Source organism: Dendrobates tinctorius, unplaced genomic scaffold, assembly GCF_039654945.1.
Source record: "Dendrobates tinctorius isolate UK_male_01 unplaced genomic scaffold, ASM3965494v1 ptg000016l, whole genome shotgun sequence".
Classification (NCBI taxonomy): Eukaryota; Metazoa; Chordata; class Amphibia; order Anura; family Dendrobatidae; genus Dendrobates; species Dendrobates tinctorius.
The window spans coordinates 79,676,113-79,698,920 of record NW_027361684.1 but is presented as its reverse complement, the minus strand read 5'-3'; the positions used below and the strand labels follow the sequence as shown (position 1 = coordinate 79,698,920).

Sequence of the window (22,808 nt, the reverse complement as noted above, 5' to 3'; positions counted from 1 at the left end):
CCCATGTCTCGGCTCCCCATGAGTGGATCGTCTCTCCAGCAGGATACGCCCTGATGCTGGAATGCTATATCTAATACCAATGGTGATACCAAACCATTTTTTATTGAGCACTTTTTTGCAATATTTTTGGGTATTATGTCCTTTTAATGGTTCATTAAAGGTTATGTTTTAATTTACTTTATGTGGGATACTCTCCAGGCTGTGTGCAACATTTAACCCCTGAGGGTTTTTTGGAATAGTGTTAAAAAGCTAACACTATAGCTGAGTGCATACTCCCATTGACTCCAATGACATTTGGCTGTGTTCAGCAAATATTGCAAATACAATATTTGCTGCCGATCATAATTGGAACCGAATTTTGAAATATTCGATCAACTCTACTAAGACAATTTAAGTTTAGTATGTATGAAATGGTTTCTTATCAGGTGCACCTCGGATGCGCACTACTCACGCTGAATAGTATGTGAGACCTTAGACTCTTTAACAAAAAGATGGGCCACCACTCCTGGGCCAGTGCTTTGTGTTTGCCCCCCAGGCTAAAATTTGCCAGCCAGCCTTTAATGATGTTATCAGATGAATTATACAATTCCACCAAACTTTCATAAATATCTGTAAAACCATCTACTTACACTGAGGATACAGGATGCCAATCCACGTTTTCTTCTATTTTCTGGACCCTTTACCACAGCCAGCTTTCACAGGTGGTACCTACAAAAGAAACATTTGAAGTTTTATTCAGAGAAGACAGGATCTTATATACAGGTCATACTTATGTTTTGTAAATTGTATGAATACTGGAAGCCACTAAGCATTCCATAGCCATAAGGGTATGTGCATATGGATATTTCTTGAAGGGGTAAAAAAAGATATTTTCTAGCAGAAAGTTATTCAGAAATTGCTCCTTCCATGTGGCATTTTCTAAGCGCTATTTTTCCTGAAGTGTTTTTTTTTCTGAACATTTTGTTCTCATTTTTTGAAATATTTTGTTCATGGTTTTCTAAAGCATCTTCTGGAAAAGTTTTTTAAGCATTATTAATTTTTTTTTGTGGGCGATTTTTTTCCCATGTCCCCTGCTTACATAGGGTGATGTGCTGATGGTAGTAATGACTCTTTTGCAGCATAAATGATCCGATCACCCGATGAATGAATAGAATGAATACATAAAGAATACATTGCCAGAAACCATTATGCAGGACATAGTTAATCAATGTAAACAATTACTAAATAAAATGAAAATTGCCATACTATGACCACATAACTCCATAGGTTGCTCACATGTATTGGGCAAACATTACTCAACAAATTTTCGGCATTCTCCAATAACAAAGGCACCGATTTCTTCGAATGAGACCTAAAACTTATAATGCGTAAAATAATCTTTAAAGTTTTGATGACCTTTAAAAGCATTGTCCAACACAAGGATAACTTCTTCCCAATTAGAGTTGTCCCGCAATCCCTGCACCCAATCTGCGCTGGCTTTACTCTCCCCGCCTTCAGATGAATCAAACATCAAAAGGAAGTCAGAGCTGCGCTAACCGCTTACTTCCTCTTGATGCCTGACACTTCTGAAGGTGGGAAGAGTGATGTGTTATGAGCTCATTTTCTGCTCCACCAGATGAGAGTTCCCCTTCCGTTCTCCCTCTGGTGGTGACAGGAGGTAGTGAGGTTGGTTAAGTGGTAGTGATCTGCCACCTGGTGAGGAAGATAACGATTGGATCTCTGGAGTATCAGACTGGATATAAGACAGCCGACGCCCTATCCTGGTGCTGGTGATTCAGTCTGCTTCTCAGGTCTAGGACTCAGCTCTGTTCCAGTCTTCTCAAGATAAGTTTGTTTTTTGCTAATGTTTACACTTGCTCTTGTTGGTCTTTTCAGTTTTTTGTGTGGTCAGCCAGCCCGGCTGGGCTGTGCTGAATTTCCACTCTTATTTGCCAAATTGCCTTGTTTTGTCCCTTATTAGATTGGCCTCTTTTTGCTCTGTCTCAGAATATTTCAGAGTGCTGATATAGTGGGAGAAGTCTAGTGACTTCAGGGTTAATTTTGCTATCAGTTGTGTTGGACATTTTGTAGGGTTTTTTGGCAGACTGCAGACAGTGTCTTTCCTTTCCTGTCCTTTCTAGTTAGTTTGGCCCCATCGCTTGCTCAGCCTATTTTCCTGCCTTTGTTTGTGTTTTCATCTTTTTTCACCGTTAATACATGTGGGGGGCTGTCTCTCCTTTGGGGTCTGCTCTGGGGCAGTTAGTTTTCCTCTTTTCCTGCTTTAGGCTTATTTAGTTCTCCGGTTGTGACGAGGTGTCTAGGACCACCGTAGGAACGCTCCATGACTGCTGCTAGTTGCGTGTTAGGATCAGGGGTCTGCAGTCTGCATAGTTACCAACCTCTTTGGTTTTCTGAGACTTATCTTGTGTTGTTTTTTATTTTCTCCTCGGCTACCCGTTCATAACAGTGATGCCAGTGCTGACTGGCCTTAGGGATCACTTGACATAACAATGCTACAAAATCCCCGGGAGAGAGTGAGTGCCAACCACTGCTGGAATGGCACCGGTACTGGCGGTGAGTATGAGTTATTATTTTACGGGGGCAAACATGCTGATTGGTTGTCTGATTTGTGCACAATCTCATTATGTGAAATATAAATTTACCCAATTTTGAGGATTGTTTCAATGTATCTAGGACAATAAATGTGGCATAATTTCAAGTCCAGATGAAAGTACACTAATATCCAAGATGAAAGATGGAGTCGTTAAAAGTTAGGTTCTGGAAGACTCGGAGACCTGTCAATGCAGCATCGTACCACTGTCAAGTTAATAAAATCAGTAGCCAGTGAAAACAAGTCACCATTAGGGATGACCAGACCCATTGAAGTACAAGTTCTGGTACCTTGTTCAAACTTTATTCCAAAATTCAGTACTGGTACCATATCCATACCCAAACTTGAACCAGAACACCACTGAAAACAATGAGAAACTGAACTCCCTTTCTCTCTGCAATGGACTTCCCCTGGAACTCCAAACATTGCAATGGACTTCCAGGAGAAGTCAGTGTTTAGCATTAAGCACCGGACACTAACTGTCCAGGACGAATCCCCGAACTTTTACGTTTGGGTTCGCTCATCTCTAGTTATTATCGATCCTTAGGATAGCTGAAAATGTATTGATTGGTATTAGTCTGGACCCTGGAACCTGCACTGTTCAGCAGAAGGGAGCACTTTTATACCCATTAGAATGGGATGACGGTGCTCATGCTTGAGAACTTGTTTTTACTGAAAATTCTTTCAGTAATTTTTAATGTAATCATATTTTTTGCAACAGTGTTCTTACTGACTTATGTTAAAAGAATTAACCAGAGTTTAAAAAAAAAAAAAAAAGAAAATAACAATAGCTGATTTCTTTTCTAAAAACAGTGTTATTTTTGCCCACAAGTTGTGGGTAGTATTGTAGCTCAGCCTCTTAGCCCCTTTAGCTGCAATAAAGTAAGCAATCCATGGTCAGACATGACAATCCTTTTCTATATATTACATTCCTATTAATATCCAAGTTCGAACAAATGATTTTAAATGCGAAATGTTCCGAGCAATGGTAATATCTATTGAAAAGTGAAAATGAATTTGTTGCTTCTTACTCATTATCATGGAAACTTTTTTTATGTCTTATATCATAGTCATTTTCTTACAGAAAAGTGTATTTTTCTAGTCTGTACGTAAGTCCTGTAAGGTGATAATTTCAGATGACTGTATTTTTATATGAATAAGTGCACTGCACGTAGTTTGGTTTTGGCACCATGGTAATGGTCTGTTATCACCACCTAGATTACGGACCTTACTGGCTTTTCATACAGAGGATGTGAGATAAGGTAGATTGCATACATTTCGTGATAAATATGCTTTGGTCAATTGCATTCAATTAACTGTAGTTTCTTCCATGTGCAAACGTAGATGGGAAGAAGATAATCAGAACAGAAAACATCACGCAATAGTCTTCATTTCCTCCTGAAATGTCCTAACGTAACCTTCATTTACAACTCTAAGTCTTAAGCCAGCGTAGTTAATATTTGTGGATTCATTGTGATTATGTGCTCTGCTCTTTAGAAAATTCTGCATATATTTTGATTTCCACTTCTGTTTATTTGTAGAGCTTAATGTGCTCCTTTTTTTAAATGATTATGTTCATCCTCTGTTACATGTACAGCAGCGGGGGTCTAGGTTCTGATACCCTTCATCAGCTACTCAATAAACCATTCTGTATCGTACTGATCAGCAGACAGAAGTGTTGGCTATGTACAAACTCATAGACTTTCTATTGAGCCCTCTACATTGCTCCATGTGCACTCATGTTGGAGAATAGCGGCCTCCTGAGCGGGGGCAATATAGAGGGGATTTTGGAGCAATCCGTGCGGTCCTAGGTCATTGGCCCCTACCAATCTGCAATATGTGTAATGAAGTATGGACATAAAAAAAAAGATAGGCATGCTTTAAGTACATCTGTAATTTCATACCATCTATGTGATTCTATTATAGAGCCCAGATGAAGCAGCCCAGAATCCTCTGAGCACCAAGGAGGTCCAGCATGTGGTTCATGTCCCATCATGTCATACAACCAAGTGCTCTCGCACAGTGCAGAGCAAAAAGAGAAAAGTGACCACTAGATGAGTTCTTCAATACCCCCTAGTTCCTTAATTTTATGATCATGGAGGACATAAGCATTTTGACTGCCATTAGTGATGAGTGAGTATGCTCGTTGCTCGGGTTTTCCCGAGCATGCTTGGGTGTTCTCCGAGTATTTTGGGTGTGCTCGGAGATTTAGTTTGTGTTGCCGCAGCTGCATGATTTGCGGCTGCTAGACAGCCTGAATACATGTTGGGATTTCCTAACAAACAGGCAACTCCTACATGTATTCAGGCTGTCTAGCAGCCGCAAATCATGCAGATGCGGTAACACAAACTAAATCTCTGCGCGTGCCCCAAAATACTCAAACTCCTGAGCATGCTCAGAAATCTCGAGTAACGAGCACGCTCGCTCACTACTAACTACCATGATTACACAATGATCGTATGTACTATGAGTAGAGATGAACAAATTGATTTGATGCAAATTGAATTTGTGTTGAATTTTTAGGAATTTGCTGAATCTGACAAATTTGACCAATTTGTGATCCACGTTGTACAAATCAGCTAAAATGACGGCCACTAATTTATATTCAAGGGCAGCTTCCCCATAATGCCTAGAAGATATCGCATCACATGGTATAACACAGCCAACTATCATAGTCTATATAACAAGAAGCAGGAAATGCAGCCAGATCAATTCATGTGGGTAGTGACAGCAACGCCACCGCTCACAGTTTAGCTGTAGGGATAGGAAGAGAAAGCCATAAAACACTGAACAAACTGTACAATTAATGTGTGACAGCACAGATGTGAAGGAGATTAGTGTGTAGAAAGAAAGAATAATGCAAAATAATAAAAATGTAGTGTAGCTCTCCTGATTCAGTGTCTCTTTCCCCATGTGTAGGGCATTGCAGAAACTTAAGTATCCATAGTTGCAACCACTCATATAGTGACAGTTAGTTGTTAGTGGTCGTAACCATGGATACTTAAGCTACTGCAATGCCCTGCACATGGGGTAAGCGACATCGCAAATCAGAAGAACTATGCTACATTTCTAATTGGAGGTATTTGCATTTATTATTATTATTATTATTATTATTATTACTATTATTCAGGCTACTACATATTGAGATAGGATCTTGGAAGATGGGAATACCTCTTTAATTCCTTATGTACAAACATTGATAGGGATGGGCGGACACCTGGATGTTCGGGTCCGGCGGGGTCGGCCGAACAGTTACAAAAAGTTCAGGTTCAGGTACCAGAACATTACCCGAACCCGGACCCCATTCACTTGAATGTGGGGCCCGAACATCCAATGTTTGTGCTGTAATGTGCATGACAGCGCGACAAACACTGCTTCTGATCGGCGGGTAAATCCTCACCACCGGTCAGAGAGCCACGGTTCCCACGCCGTCAAAAGACAGCGAGAGCGCTCAGCTGTAATTGCAAGTATAAACTTTACCTCCGGTCACTGGTATCAGCTGATGGGACTACTGATCCCATCATCTGACACCTGCTAATAACAGTGAGAGGAGAAGCGGCAGATGGTAGTATTCATCAACCACTCCTGCGCTGTCAATAAATAATTAAAAAAAAAAAACAGCGTGGGTTCCCCTGTATTTTTGCTAACCAGCCAGGTAAAACTCACAGCTGGGGGCTGCAACCCTCAGCTGTCAGCTTCGGCAAGGCTAGTTATCAAGAATAGAGGGGTCCATACGCCTTTTTTTAAATTAATTAAAAAGATCAATTAAAAAAACCGAGTGGGGTCCCCCCATTTTTTGACAACCAACCTTGCTAAAGCTCACAGCTGGGGGCTGGTATTCTCAAGCAGGTAAGGGGCCATGGATATTGGCCCCCCCAGCCAAAAAATAGCAGCCCACAGTTGCCCAGAAAAGGCATATCTATTAGATGTGCCAATTCTGGGGCTTTGCCCGGCTCTTCCCACTTGCTCTGTAGTGGTGGCAAGTGAGGTAATATTTGTGGGGTTGATATCACCTTTGTATTGTCAGGTGACATCAAGCACACGGCCTAGTAATGGAAAAATGTCTATAAGACACCTATCCATTACAAATCCTATTGTTAAATGGTGAATAAGACACAGCCAGAATAAAGTCCTTAATTTGAAATAAGACTAAACACAGTTTTCCATTTTTATTTAAACACCTAATTCCAGCAAAGCCCTTGTTCTCCTGTAATAATAGTAAAATAAAAAAACAATAATACACCATACCTGTCTGTCGTTCTGTCCCATGCTGTAATCCATGTCTGGGGGATAAACAGTTTTCAACCTAGACGGTGCCAAGATGCGACCGCCCAGGCTGAAAACCACTGGTGACTGAGCTGCTGCAAGAGCAGCTTCAGAGACCATTGGTGACGTCATTGAAGTTACGTCTGGTCACTGAGGCTCCGTTCCAGCCAGGCTGAACTGCCGTGACCTCAGAGACATCCCTGCTACCACGATGAGAAAAACTTTATTATATTTCTTATAAAATAATAATAAACTTTTTATCTTATAATCTTATCTGGGGTATGTGACAGTAATGGAAGTTTTCATTTTTATCATAATACTTTATTTTCCTATTGCAAATTGTATTTATTTTAAAATTAAATTATTTTCATAAAAGAAAGCATAAACTGATCCTTATATACAATTACTTTTTCAAGCTAATTAGTCTCATATTAGCAGCTATTCTACAAGTGTGACGTATTTTGTTGACATTGTTAATTATATAATGTACCATATATGTAGAATAATTTGAGACCAAAGCAACAGAAGCAACAGAGCTGAGTGAAAACCTTTTTTCCACCTGCTACCAAGATCCATCATACGATTTATCTTCCATTGTTCTCCTGGACTAATTTACCCAACACAAACACTGTTAAAAGGAGATAATAATTATGGCTGTCCTTCCAAGTATAAGGGTACTGTCACACTTAGCGATGTACCAGCGATCCCGACCAGCGATATGACGCGGTCAGGATCACTGGTACATCACTAAGTGGTCGCTAGTGAGCTGCCACACAGGCAGATCTCACTAGCGACATTGCTGGGGTCGCTAATTACCTGTCACACCAGGCGATCGTGTGTCCTACCGCCCGGCTCCACGCGTCGCTCGTCGTCACAGCAGGAAGCGCCGCAGGAAGTGACCGACGAGGAACAGTCCAGCCTGTTCTCGCGCGATCAGCGATAACCAGCGGGGGAGCGGTCGTAGGTAAGTATCAGACATAGCTATATAGCTAGCAATATCGCTATAGCGTCACAAGTTATAGCGATATTGCTAGCGATATCTCTTAGTGTGACATGCCCTTAACATGACAAGATAATTGTATATTCTAATATAAATAAGAAATGATTTCCTTATTTTCATATATTTGCCTGTAGTATTTTATAGTTTCACTTCTAGTTGCAGTTTAGTTCCTCTCCACTGTCAGTCATGTTATATAACAAAAGAGATTTAATATGGTTATCCAGGATTTTACATTTATTAGGCTAGTTTCACACTAGTGTTCTCAGGCGCATCGCAGGGCCACCGCTTTGCTCCACCCCCAGCCCTGCCCCCTCCGGTCAGCTGCTCCTAGAATCGCATGATGCTGCATGCGATCAGCGAACCGTATATTTAGCATTGGGTACGTTGACCATGCGCTGCTCGTGCGCTGGTATGATTTTGCTGGTGCTGCACCCTTTTGGCGCTGTGCCCAGGGCACAAAAATGCAACACAGCACGTTTTGTGCACTGGGTGCAGCTCCAAAAGGGCGCAGCGCCAGCAAAATCATACCAGCGCACGACCAGCGCACGGTCAGCATACCCAACGCTAAATATACGGTACGCTGGTTGCATGCAGCGTCAAGTGATCCTAGAAGGAGCTGACTGGAGGGGACGTGGCCAGGGTGGAGCTAAGCGGCGGCCCTGCACTGCGCCCGAGAACACTAGTGTGAAACTAGCCTTAATTCTCCGTGTGTAGAGGTGAGTAAATAAATTTACAGGATCCCAGTCATGTAAGTATTCAAACCCTGAGAATCACCTCCTACCTGCCAACATCAGTGGCTCCTTTGTTTTGATAAGCTGGCCTAACATAAATTCAATAGTTGCAGAGTGATGCAGAAATTACATTGTGCCAGTTCGACTAATCAAAAGAGGCAGCCAAGGAATACGGATATGGCCAAAGGACTAGGTTCCTGTGAATTAATTTGCTCATCTCCATCGTTAAAGAGGTTGTCCACTACTTGGACAACTCCTTCTCATTCCTCATGTTTGGCCGCATTAAAATAAAAACACCTATACTAACCTCCCATGCCGGCGCCATTTCAACGTTGTCGACACTCACGTTCCCAGAGCTCACGTGAGGTTGATATGTCACCTGAGCCCTGCGCCCAATAAGAGCCAGCATCACTGTCTCTACATTTGAATAAATCTAATATTAAGAGGAAGTGAGAGAGCAGCCACAGCACTGGCTTCCTGTTGATGTTCAATACGTCAATGCAAGTGTTATCACCGCTGGAATGATGCTAGCACGGGAGGGGAGTATAGGTTTTTGCATTTTACCTGGGCCAAACATGAAGAATGATAAGGAATTGTCTTAGTAGTGGACAACCCTTTTAAGTCCTACTCCTAAGCCTAACATTAATTAAAAGGGCTTAGGTGGTTGCTGATAGACTGCAGCATTCTCACGACATTGTGTCACGTGACACTGACATTGCTGGAACAGCACCAGTCTGGGAGTTGAGTATGATTTTTTTTTTTTTACTCGAGGCCTGTTAGCATTTAAGAATGGGTTGTTCAGCAGAACAGGACTAGACATAGTGATGTCCATGTAGATGGGTCTGGCACTGTAGCTCAGCTCAATTCAAGCCTGCAAGTTCTTAGCCCTATAAGAAAAAAATGCAAAAGTCCTGCAGAAGATTTATGCCACCGGCAGGATAAATATTCAATACAGAAATACTAATGTGTGAATAGGGCCCATGGGCCGTTTTAGTCTACATTAAAAATTAACAATAACAATGAGCTTATGGTTTAAAAATAGTAGCAAAATATTGGTCAAAATTAGTAAACATCCATGTATTTCTATGCCCACATCAACTGTATACCTGAAACAAATCAGCAAAGGAAACATTAGTATTAGCATCTCTCTTCAAGCTTTGAGCTTGTAAATTGAAATGGTAATTTTACAATATAGCAGTATGGAGCATCATAGCTCCAGCCAACTAGATTAGAAGATGAATATTAGGTATATGCACACAGTTAGTATCAGCACCACAAAAATGCCACAAAAAATTAACAGTGCACAGCAATGTTGTTTTAACATTGCTGTGCACTATGTTCCATGTTCACTCTTTGGGTGGCTTCTGATCAAAAGAATTCCGCTTTAGATTTTCTGAATGGATTTCACCTGGGAAAACTTGTCGGCTGGGCTGATGTCTAAGATGCACATGTACGAAAATGGACATACTACCCACGTTCCCCCTTGAAGAACAAGTGCATTATTGTATTGTTTAATGTAAACTGTGACATGAGTTAATTGTGTTATGTATATTGTGTATTGTCCAACGGTAGGGAGAGTTAAGGCCCAGTCTCACATAGCGAGATCGCTAGGGAGATCGCTAATGTGTCACCGATTTCGCTACATGTGACATGCAGCAGCGACCGGCCCCCCTGCTGGATATTGCTGATTGTGCAGAAATGTCCTGGGCTATTTTTTAGTCGTCGGCGTCCCGCTGGCCAGCATGCATTGCTGTATTTGTTCACTGGATCGTTGCTGCGTCGCAGAAGAGATCTGTCTGTTTGGCAACTTACTGGCGATCATTTAGCGACGCACCAGCGATCCCTACCAGGTCGTATCGTTGTCGGGATCGCTGGTGCATCCCTAAGTGAAACGGGACCCTTAGATTTGATTATTGAGACTAGCCCAGTGTGGGAGGGTCTAACTAAAAAGACAGAGACAGTTTCCTTTCAGAAAATCAGATAGGCCCCAGTGTGCTTCTGAAATAGATCTAAGGTCTAGACTGTAAGCAGTGCTGCATGACATGGGTGACCTGAAATGAGGGGTGAGCAAGGCGGAGGTTAGCATGGACTGGAGAAAAGAGAAACAGAAAACCGATTAAAGGCCAGAATTTTTAAGCGAAGACGTGTCCCAGGAGAGGACGCCTAGCAGTACAGCCCCATTTTTACAAGTCAGAGAGGTAACGGGTCAAGATGGCACAGAGACAGAAAAAGCAAGATGAAGAGAGAGAGAGAGTGCCCCTGTTGGGAATTCCAGAGCATCAGCAGCAGAGAAGCTAAGTACCGGCCATACTGGCAACATAGTTCCCTTGATGGGACAGAATACATAGAACCTCAGGTTGAGAATAGGACTCTTTCTAACTGGACTTTAGTACTAAGCTGGTTTGTGGTGAAGAAGAAAGGAACGATACAGATCGAATACAAGTGAGTAAAGAGGAAGGAATTGGAACTATGTATGAAAAATGCTCAGTATTGTGAAGGAAATGTTCATAAAGTTGTTTACCTACTATCTACTTGTTCTGCCCATTCTGTGCAGCTAGATATTCTTAAGTGCTGTTCTAGTTATAGCCAGTAGGTGTCATAAGTTGCCCTTCTCCTTTTTATTCATGTGTTTGGAATTTTCTGTTCTCCGAATGGTTAACTGTTCTGAATCGCCCCCTTCTTCTCGCCTTGGTCAACAACATGTAGCCATTTTTCCAGCCGTCTCCGGAGTAGCTCACACCTGCTCAGCTCAGCTCTTTTGCTTATAACAAGCGGATTCTGGTAAGGATAATGCAATTATTAGTTATGCATCTCTGTTAGCAGCCATAATGCAGCCCCCTATGATGTTTGCATTGCATGCTCAGCTCCTGTGATGTTATTTCACTACATGTTTGTTATAAGCATCCTCTAGTTTTGCATCCTCCGTTCAGTGAGTGTAATGCTGACAGCCATTAGTGTGTTAGTTATCTTTCTCCTTTGCTGCTGTGTATGTTATATTGCCCAGCTCTTATATAATGTATGATAACAGCATCCTGTATCATTGCTACTGTTATGATAACACCCTGCATTGCTATTACCTGCCGGTATTTGTGTATTGTATACTGTCTATCAGTACTGACATGCTGTATTATCTGTCTCTTGTAGTTTTTACCTGAATCATCCACATTATGTTCAACAATCTTTGATATCATCTACAACTTTGTACAACAACCCCTGATCTCATCTACTCTACTATACCATCTGTTATCATCTCCCATTGTTGTCCATATCATCCCAATAAATAATAGACTTAAGCATCCATACAGTTTTGTTTTTGGGAGTGGATGAAAGGTTAAGCCATATGCTGGAATCCACACAGCGACATACGTGGAAGAAGGCAGAACACTACTGTTTATAATCCCCCTCAAGTTATCGATAAGTCAGAAGTTTATTTTAATCTGCCCAAAACCCTACAAAATAATGTCCAACACTTCTGATAACAAAATTAACCCTGAAGTCACTAGACTTCTCCCACTATATCAGCACTCTGAAATATTCTGGGACAGAGCAAAATGAGGCCAATCGATAGAAATTAGCAAAACCCAAAAACTTGGCCGGGTCCATTTCAATAGTCGATGGAGACAAGATAAATCCCAAAAATGAAATCCTCTGTACACCAAAGAGGCATTTCGATCCCTTAACAAACAGGGAATTCTCCCTCAAAATCCGAAACACAGTCCGGACGTGTTCCACATGAGAATCCCAATCACTAGAAAAGATCAAAATATCATCCAGATAGATGATCAAAAACTTATCCTCAAAGTCACGAAAAATATCATTCATAAAGGACTGGAAGACAGAAGGGGCATTAGTGAGCCCAAAAGGCATCACCAGGTACTCAAAATGTCCCTCCGGAGTATTAAACGCCGTCTTCCTTTCATCCCCGTGCTTGATGCGAATAAGATTATACGCCCCCCTGAAGTCAAGCTTAGTAAACCAGCAGGCACTCTTAACTCTGGAGAATAAATCAGACATCAGAAGTAACGGGTACTGATATTTAACCGTCATCTTGTTAAGGGAACGATAATTAATACACGGTCTTAATGAACCATCTTTCTTGGCCACAAAAAAAAAACCCAGCACCTAAAGGTGACGAGGATGGTCTAATATGACCCTTCTCCAACGACTCCTTAATATAGGATTGCATAGTATCATGTTCGGGTACTGATAAGTTGAAAAGCCGACCCTTGGGAAATTTACACCCAGGTATCAACTCAATTGCACAGTCATAACTCCTATGAGGAGGCAAAGATGCAGACTTACTCTCACTAAATACATCAGAAAAATCGGCCAGATAATCAGGAATATCATGAGACTGATGAGAGGTGGAGAAAACAGGAGAGTCCCTAAGAACACACTGACAACCCCAACTCACCACAGACCCAGATTTCCAATCCAAAACTGGATTATTATTTTGCAACCAGGGAAAACCCAGAACAATAGTATCATGCAAATTATGCAGCACCAAAAATTAACAATTTTCTTGGTGGTCTGGGGTAACTCGCATTATCACCTGGGTCCAAAACTGAGGTTTATTCTCCGCCAAAGGAGTAGCATCAATACCCCCTCAAAGGAATAGGCGTCCGCTGAGGCATCATGAAAAAACCACAACGTTTAGCAAAGTCCAAATCCATCAGATTCAATGCTGCTCCTGAATCCACAAAAGCCTTAGTGGAAAACGTGGATAAGGAGCAGATCAGAGTAATTGCCAAAAGGAACTTAGGTTGTACTCTGCCCACAGCATATGTGTGTGCAAAACGTTTCTCTTGTTTAGGGCAGACAGAAATAGTATGAGAGGCATCTCCACAGAAAAAAACACAGCTTACTACGCCTTCTAAACTCCTGACGTTGTGCCCTAGACAAAACCCCATCACATTGCAAAGGTTCAGACGTTTGTTCAAAAGGTGACAGCGCCTCCCGTGTAGTTTTACGTTCACGTAAACGCCGATCAACTTGAATGGCTAATGACATGGAATCATCCAGACCAGAGGGAACAGGAAATCCCACCATAACATCTTTTGCGGTCTCTGATAAACCCTTCCGAAAGAGAGCTGCCAAAGCACTATCATTCCATGTAGTAAGGACCGCCCACTTTCGGAATTTTTGACAGTATAACTCTGCAGAATCCTGACCCTGGTTTAATGCCAACAGGGTTCTCTCAGCTTGATCAACAGCATTAGGTTCATCATACAACAAACCCAAGGCTTGAAAAAATGCATCCACATTAGTCAGAATAGAATTTTCAGGTGTCAGAGAAAGAGCCCAATCCTGGGGATCGCCGCGCAGCAAGGAGATGATAATTTTAACCTGCTGCGCAGAGCTCCCCGATGAGTTAGGCTCCAAGGCAAGAAATAATTTACAATTATTCTTAAAATTCAGAAATTTAGATCGATCTCCAGAAAACACATCAGGAGCAGGGATCTTAGGTTCAGCAGCATGTGACTGAATGAGGTAGGTGGAAATTCCCTGCACTTCAGCAGCAAGTTGCTCCACACGATCAGACAATTGCTTAATCTCCATTAGGGAAAAAAAAATCCTCCTACGGCCCCAGAGAAAAAGAGGAAAAAATATATATATAAAAAAAATTCTGACACGATGGGGCCCAAACTAACTAGAAAGGAAAGGAAAGTAAAGACACTGTCTGCAATCTGACCAAAACCCTACAAAATAATGTCCAACACTTCTGATAACAAAATTAACCCTGAAGTCACTAGACTTCTAGCACTATATCAGCACTCTGAAATATTCTGGGACAGAGCAAAAAGAGGCCAATCTAATAAGGGACAAAAAGCAAATTGGCAAATACAGATAAATAAGAGTGGAAATTCAGCACAGCCCAAGCCGGGGCTGGCTGACCACACAAAAAACTGAATAGAACAACAAAATCAAGTATGAACATTAACAGAGAAACTTAGCTTGAGCTGACTGGAACAGAGCTGAGAACCAAGACCTGACAAGCAGAAGGAATCACCAGCACCAGAGTAGGGCGTCGGCTGTCTTAAATCCAATCTGAGATTCCTGAGGTCCAATTGTCATCCTCATTATCAGGTGGCAGATCTCTACTGATTAAATCAGCCTCACAACCTCCTGTTACCACCAGAGGGAGCCTGACTGGTAGACCAGAAAATGAACTCACAACAGACCTGCAAGGCGTAGCAGCTCCACAGCACAAGTTCACACACCCAGCCAGGACCCCCACCTTCATGTAGCATGCCGGGGTGCAAGAGACGACTACTTCACCCCTGGCTTCCCCCATGTTACACACATAGCATTATGGTATGTTTACACAGAGTTTTTGGAGGTGGAAAAATCTGACATGATTTTCAAGAGATATACACGTTAGAATCCATGCGTTTTTAATAACAAGGTTTGCAGTTGTGACCTTTTTTATCTCATTAATAATAAATAAATATATAAATAAGTTGTGATGGCAAAAATAAGACACATTTGCTGCAGCTCTGTAAAAAATGCAATAAGAATTAAATAGAACATTGTGTCTAAACAAAAATGGCATCAGTACAAATATCAGCATGCCTTGCACAAGCCCTCACAGGGCTCCATCTACCAGCATATAAATATTTTTCACACAGTAAGCTGGTTAAAGAAAGGACCTAAGAGAGCAGGAAAAAGGGAGCAGATTGCCAAAAAATATTTAAAGGGGAAAAGGGGATTGGCTGTAGCAGTGTTATGCGCTGCAGTCGTGTTGAAGCAGGGCTGGACCTGGGGAGGGGATGTAACAGATGTTTTTATTGTTTTAAATGGAAGCTATCACTAGAAAACAACCCTTCTTTTAAAGCATGTTTTTGTGTTACATGTGTTTTTTATTAACTGATGCCAGTTGTTATTTTTCTTATCATGATCATGGGAAGAAAACAAAAATGCAAAAATGAAAAATCGTTGTGTTGGAAAAGTGAAAAAGTAATACTGAAAACATAACATGTAAAAAAATACCCAGCAATTGGAAAGGGTCCTGCTAGCAGAGGATCTTGATGATTTGCGTGCCCAAATGCATTCGGCTTAGCGTAATATTCCTCAATCATTAATAACCCCATTGATAGCAGACAAGATGTGTGGGACTTATATGAGCGTTTAATATGGTCGAGTGCGATCGGATGTTTTATTATTGGATAGCACTCGGCCCAATGTTATACTATGGGGCAATGCAGATCTACAATTTTTTTCTCATGCTGAGTAGCTTTGCAATCCATTTAACCCCTTCACCCCGAAGTCTGTTTTCACCTTCCTGACCAAGCCAATTTTTACATTCTGACCACAAGCCAGCTCCCTGCAGGACCCAGAAGGACCCCGTGACCATTTTGGTGCAGGGGGTCTCCATGGAGACCATGAGTCCATCACAATCGCATTGCGTTTCCCGATGGAAGCGCGCAGGGAGCCCACTCCCTGTGTGATGCTTCTCGAAACCACTGTCACTACTGACAGCAGCATCAGAAGGGTTAAATGCCTGCGATCAGTGCTAGCACCGATCGTGGGCATTGCTGTGGGATGTCATCTGTCACATACAGCTTGCCGCGGCACTCAGCATGTGGTCGCACGATTGGTGCGCCGTACTAGTACTGCTGCTTGCGGGAACACAAAGCCCGCACAGCAGTACTAGTATGGCGCATGTCAGGAAGGGGTTAAATCTATAGTTACATGGGAAACAGTCGAGTGGGGTCCAACATCCGAGGACTCAGACAATGTTGAAGATGGAGAAATTAAGTTCTCCATCATCTCCACACATGTGCTGCGATTCTATCAAGAGAGAGAATAGGATCACAGTAAACTGACACTCAGCTGAAACAGCGTTTGAGCCGAGGGTCATTAGTATATTTGACCTGAGTCTCTCACAAAGAGAATCATCACTTGTGTGACCACGGCCTAAGTGTGGGTAATTCTGCACGATACAACGCTCATACTTGATAATGAATAAATCGAGATGTTTTGCAAATTCTGTTTCCACTTGCATACGAATAGCATGTCTATCGATCCTGTGATTGCCATAATTCCATGACTATTCCTTCTTTGTGCTGCAAGTTCAATGTCGAGGAGTGTATATAATTATACATTAATTATATATTTATCTTTTATCAGGATAAGAGAAAATATAAGAAACATTTGACTTATAATGGCTCCAAAACTTAAATGAAATGTGTCATGCTACTTTCTGTCTATGAAAAATGTTATGACTAGTTAAAATGTTCTCCATTCTAGTGTTTTCACTTTCCCTAGTAATACATATAAACTCTAAATAACATTCAATGCATATGCTTTCTCCCTTTAAACATTTATTTGATTTTTTCGCCTTCCTGGGCACCCATCTATGATTACACAAAGTAGTTGAAGGACATCTAGAGAAAGAATTATACAAAGGTTAGAAATACAAATCAGAGAACTATAGAGTGTTTGTCTTTTGCAAATGGACACAGCAGGACATAAACAGAAGAGCACATAAGGTCAAGTTTCGCAATGATTTTTCTGATAGAGGAAGGAAATGGAATACAATCAGGCCATGGTGGGGTGTGGGAGGAGTGAAAAATGTACAGTAAGAGTTTAGAGATCTCACAATAGTTCAACTAGACATCCAAGAAATACTGAAATGCAAAATAAAAAGGTTTTGATAGAAGTATTCACTTATACAAAAATGTTTAATTTCTACTATCAAATCCTAATTAACTTCATTGATCCTATATACAGAGTCACTGGTGAAGTGATGGACGGGAGATATGTGTCACTGCACATAATGACATCAGTGATGGGAAGCCAGAGTAGTTTCCTCAAGCGCAGTATGTGTTGTGAGGGTTAAATTAAAGTTATATTATGGGCTGTTTTTTTGTGGACATTCATAATGCGGGTGGGAGAATGTCCACCTTATCTCCACCTACAGAGCTACAGAGCCAAGCACTGTGGTGTGCTGACAGGACCTTGCTGATGTCACAATCATGTGATCAGTCACATGGTCTGGGGCTTAAATGGGGGGCTGCCAAAGCTTTCAGCATTCTTAGAAATGGCTCATTGGGGGCATTGCATTAAGACTGGCCTCAATGCAAACGCCAGTCTTAATGAAGGGCTTGCTGGATTATGATTTGTCAAATTCATTAAGAGGTGTATGCCACTTAATTAACTTGGCACATCTTCACAGAGGCTAGCAGCTCCACGTGCCTCTCCAGAAATGCTATTCCAGTCTGCACTCAGGGAATGGAGTAGCATTTTTGGCATCAAAAAAGCCGTAACTTTTGTTGACGTTGACAGGTGGGTGTAGCTATGCCCAGTACCATCACAGCTTCTTTAGAATTCTGCCCATTTTAGTGGAGCTGCTTCAAAGTGTTGAGAACAAGCTGAAAGTCGCACATTTGTGATTTTAAAATGTGATTTTACAAAAGTGCTCTAAGCCAATTTTCTGTTGAACACAGGTGACAGAGGCGTCCTCTGGGACATGTATTCTCTATTTAGTGTCATTGGATTGAATTAGTTAAGCACCACCCCTAAGGTTCTCCAGTAGATATAACACTGTGGCAGATTTCCTAATACTCTCAAATTTTTACATAGTATAAACTTAGACTAGACAGAATTAAGATGTGTTACATTTATCAATAAAAAACCCCTCTGAAGTGGTCCTTTAAAGTAATGGATCCCACATGGTCCACCCAATCCAAAGTAGTCCAAGCAGAAAAAACAAACACTACAACAAAAATAACAGAAACAAGAAAGAAAAATACCCTTTTAGGGTATGTGCTGATGATCCAGAAGAAGCAGCGCTTTGGACTCAGCGCATGTTCAAGGCGTCCAAAATGCTGCCATCTATTGAACGCAGGTGAATCTGCATGTGTTCACTGAAAAGTGTGGATTCACCATGTCCAATTCATTCTCTGGGTGAAATTTCTCTTGCATGTACATCTCTGCGGGTGATCTGCCGGCGTCTGTGGATGCATAGTGGGCATCGGATTTCTTGAAATCCCATCCACTATGCTGTAACATCTGGTCGCTGCGGGTTTACTGATCATCTGCATATACCCTTAAAATTACTTCCAGAAACTTTGTCTTAACCTATCCAGCGGTGTGTTCATTTTTTTATGCAGTCTTTGGTCTGTGTTATATTATTCCTATATATCCTTATAGGGGCTGCTAACAATGATATTCACTGGTGAGCCCCAGGTACTCCAGTCCAATACTACAGCTCTGGCAAAAATTAAGAGACCACTTTCAAATGTTCAGTTTGTCTGATTTTTCTCTTTATAGGCAAAGACATACTGATAGGGAATTTAGATTGTGAGCCCCATCGGGGACAGTGATGATAATGTGTGCAAACTATAAAGCGCTGCGGAATATGTTATTGCTATATAAAAATAAAGATTATTATTAGGTATATTTTTGAGTAAAATGTAAATTGTTCTTTTAGTCTACAAACTTCTGAAAATATGTCTCTGAATTTCCAAGCAATAAATTTTGTATTTTTTTTCAGACAAAGAAATATGGTCAAAATTAAAAAAAACAGTGCTTTCAGACCTCAAATAATGCAAAGAAAACAAGTTCATGATCATTTAGAAACAACAATACTAATGTTTTATCTCAGGAAGAGTGCAGAAATCAATATTTTGTGGAATAACCATGATTTTTAATCACAGCTTTCATGCGTCTTGGCATGCTTGCCACCAGTCTTTCACACTGCTTCTGGTGCAAAAATTTAAGCAGTTCTTCTTTGTTTGATGGCTTGTGACTATTCATCATCCTCTTGATTATATTCCAGAGGTTTTCATTGGGGTTCAGGTCTGGGGAATGGGGTGCCCATGACAGGGTTTTGATGTGGTGGTCTCTTCATTTTTGCCAAAGTTGTATATACAGTATAATATACTGCCTTTTAATTATCAATTATATGTTAAGTATTTCCACTATATTAGAGGACAATATTTATAACCATGACTACAAAATCACATTGCATGCGACCTAGAGAGCTATTCCCTCATATTACCTCCCCCATCTCTGAAAGCACAAGGAACTTTATTTGAGACCATACAGATCTAATTTAGGAAACACACTTCTTCCTCCAGTGCTTTGACAGGAAACAGGAATGAGAGAAATGTGAAGTAAAGGCTCCAACATCTTCTCTGCTGCAGACGTTATTGTACCAATGGCAGCAATTCTGCCTGATACACAATCCAATAAATCTAGATTTATTTTAGATTTTAATATCTGACAGAATAACAGTAACTCATCAAGCAGTAAAATCAGATGAAACCTTAAGAAAGAATTTATATTACAGTTTCTAAATAAAAGTGGATCTAAGAGGGAACAATTTCTCCTTGTAGACAGCGGCAAACCAGCGTATAGAGAATATAAACTGAATTGTCTGATTTGGCTTCCTATCTTAAGGGACTTTACAAGGCTCATTAAAGGGTTGATATTGGGATTCACTGCCGAAAAGCTTTGTGAGGAGTCAATGACCAAGTAAATAAGTTTCCCTTTTATCTAAAACATGGGTCTGTCTTGGTCTGAGCGCCCTAACCAGCAGTATTTTTCCTTTCTTGATATTGATATTTAGTTTTACTACACCCAATATGTGATGCTAGAGTTCCAGTCCTTTTCTTTCCTAAAAGCACCACTCCAGTATATATGTTTTTTCAGTGCTGGAGTGGTGCTTTTAATCTAATGTCCCAGCACCTACTTTCATTCTTAGCCACCAACGTCTTTATCTTTTATCAGTGTCTCTCCGGTCCCACAGGGCCATCTTATGGCCACAACTTCTGACTGGCCAAAAGTCAAGGGTAAAGGTCACAAACTCTGAATGCAACGCTATGAGAACCAGAATGAGACTCTCATAGACTTGTATTTAAAAATGACTTCTGGCTCACTCCAGAAAACCATGGAGCAATCAAGTAAGTCACAAACTGCTGAACACTGGCAGGAGCGGCAGTGATATAAGGTGAAGATGAGAGAGTAAGGTCTGCCTGCCCTGCCCTATTCATACAAGTTTTTCAGGAGTGATACAACAGGCATAAACTGTATTACTTATATTACATATGATTATGAAATATTGGAGGGCAGATTTGTCAAAACTGTCTAAAAGAAATACTATGTGTAACAACCAATCATTGTGCAGCTTTTAGTTGCTATAGGAAACAAGTACAATTTCTCTTTTAAACAGTTTTGCTAAATGAGGCATAGTGTGTTTTATTGGTAATGAACTCATTAAAGGGATTGTTCAGCCTTAGGGTACCGTTACACCTAGCGATGCACCAGCGATTCCGACCAGTGATATGACGCGGTCAGGATCGCTGGTGCATCGCTAGATGGTCGCTAGTGAGCTGCCACACAGGCAGATCTCACCAGCGACATAGCAGGGTCGGGGGTCGCTACTTACCTGTCAGACGGGGCAATCCTGCGTCCTCCCGCTCGGCTCCACGCGTCGCTCGTCGGCGCCACAGGAAGCCCAGCAGGAAGTGGCCGACGAGGAATGGTCCAGGAGCTTCTCGCGCGATCAGCGATAACCAGCGGGGGAGCCGGTCGGAGGTAAGTATCACATGTAGCGATATCGCTAGCAATATCGCTGCAACGTCACAAAATCGGTGACTTTACAGCGATATTGCTAGCGATATCGCAGTGTGTAACGGGGGCTTTAGGGTACAAGTCTGCAGGCTCTGTATGTGACTGCAGGCTAGTTAATCCTCACACTGTGCGCACTGAGCACTGTGAGCATTCTCCCATGCCAGCCGTGGGAGTGGAGGATCATGTGACTGTAAATATGCGATTTGCACAATGCACATGTCTAGTCTTCACGTGACTCCATAGTATGCAAATGGCATACTTGAGGTCATACACCCACTGCTCCCAGCACCAGCACTGGAGAATTCTCACAGAATACAGAGTATGCAATTTGAGGATTCAGGAGTCTGCAGTCACATACAGTCACTGCAGACTTCTACCCTGAGGCTAGAGAATTCCTCTAAGCAGCTGCATCTAGTTATTAATCTAGATTTTACACTATCTCTTGGCAACATTTGTCACTAGATATATGACATTCAGAAATTAGGAATTTGCCAATAATCATGAACCCACATATACTATTTAAAAGGATTAGAAAAATATGGCTGCTTTCTTTCTAAATAATTCAATACCTATGTACAGGTTGTATGTAGCATTATAACTTAAAGGGGTTGTCCACTACTAAGACAAATTCTTCATTATCTAAATATTTGGCCTTGATAAAATAAAAAAGCTTATAATCACGTCCCATTCCGGCGCCGTTCCAGGGCTTGCATCACTGTCCCCACCTTTGTACCAATTGAACATGAAGAGGAAGTCAAAGAGCAGCTGCAGGCCGGACTTCCTTTTCATGTTCAATTCGTCCGAAGGCGGATACGGTGACGTCAGTGCTAATTGGGTGCCAGGCACTACGTGTCGTGCAACTGCATAAGAGCCACAGGACCACGAGTGCAGACACTGCTGGAATGGTGCCGGTATGAAAGGTGAGCATAAACTTTTTTATTTTATTGGGGCCAAACACTTAGATCAAGAAGGGGCTGACCTAGTAGATGACAACCTCCTTAATCTCAATCTACAGCTTTTACAAGTTTCTACTAGAATTGGTGTGAATTAATTTGCAGGACCTGGCCCATCACACATTAGCAATCTATGGTCTCTGGACATGAGCTCTTAGAGCCGCCACTCACCTGACAACTTCCAGGAATTGAGTACAGAACCTTACAACATGGGGCCTTGCATTATCATGCTGCAACATGGGACCATGCATTATCATACTGCAACACGGGACCATGCATTATCATGCTGCAACATGGGGCCATGCATAATCATGCTGCAATATGAGGTGATGGTCGTGAATGAATGGCAACATCAATTGGCCTTAGTATTTCTGTGCATACTAAATTTCTGTGCATCATGTCTCTGGAAGCTGAAAACATTCCAGTTATTTCATGGCCAGCATACTCATGGGACATGTCACTGAGCATGCTGGGGATGCTCTGGATCGTCGCATATGACAGCATGTTCAAATTCCTGCCAATATCCAGCAACTTCGCACAACCACTAAAATGGAGTGAACCAACATCCCACAGGCCACAATCAATAACCTAATCAACTCTATGTGAAGGAGAAGTAGATGTGAGGCAAATGGTGGTCCCACCATTTTTATTACATACTGTCCTCTCTTGCTAGTGGTATAGTGCAATGA

The 22,808-nt window shown here is 41.6% G+C and overlaps 1 protein-coding gene across 3 annotated transcripts in view; it reads right to left on the bottom strand.

Moving 5' to 3' along the window:
• Positions 1-22,808, bottom strand: part of TBL1X (transducin beta like 1 X-linked) — a 489,223-nt gene that overhangs the window by 312,294 nt on the left and 154,121 nt on the right. For all 3 annotated transcript variants that reach the window (XM_073565980.1, XM_073565981.1, XM_073565979.1), the window contains one exon: positions 630-708. The gene's annotated coding sequence lies outside the window, so the exon portion shown is untranslated. The remainder of the gene's footprint in view (positions 1-629; positions 709-22,808) is intronic.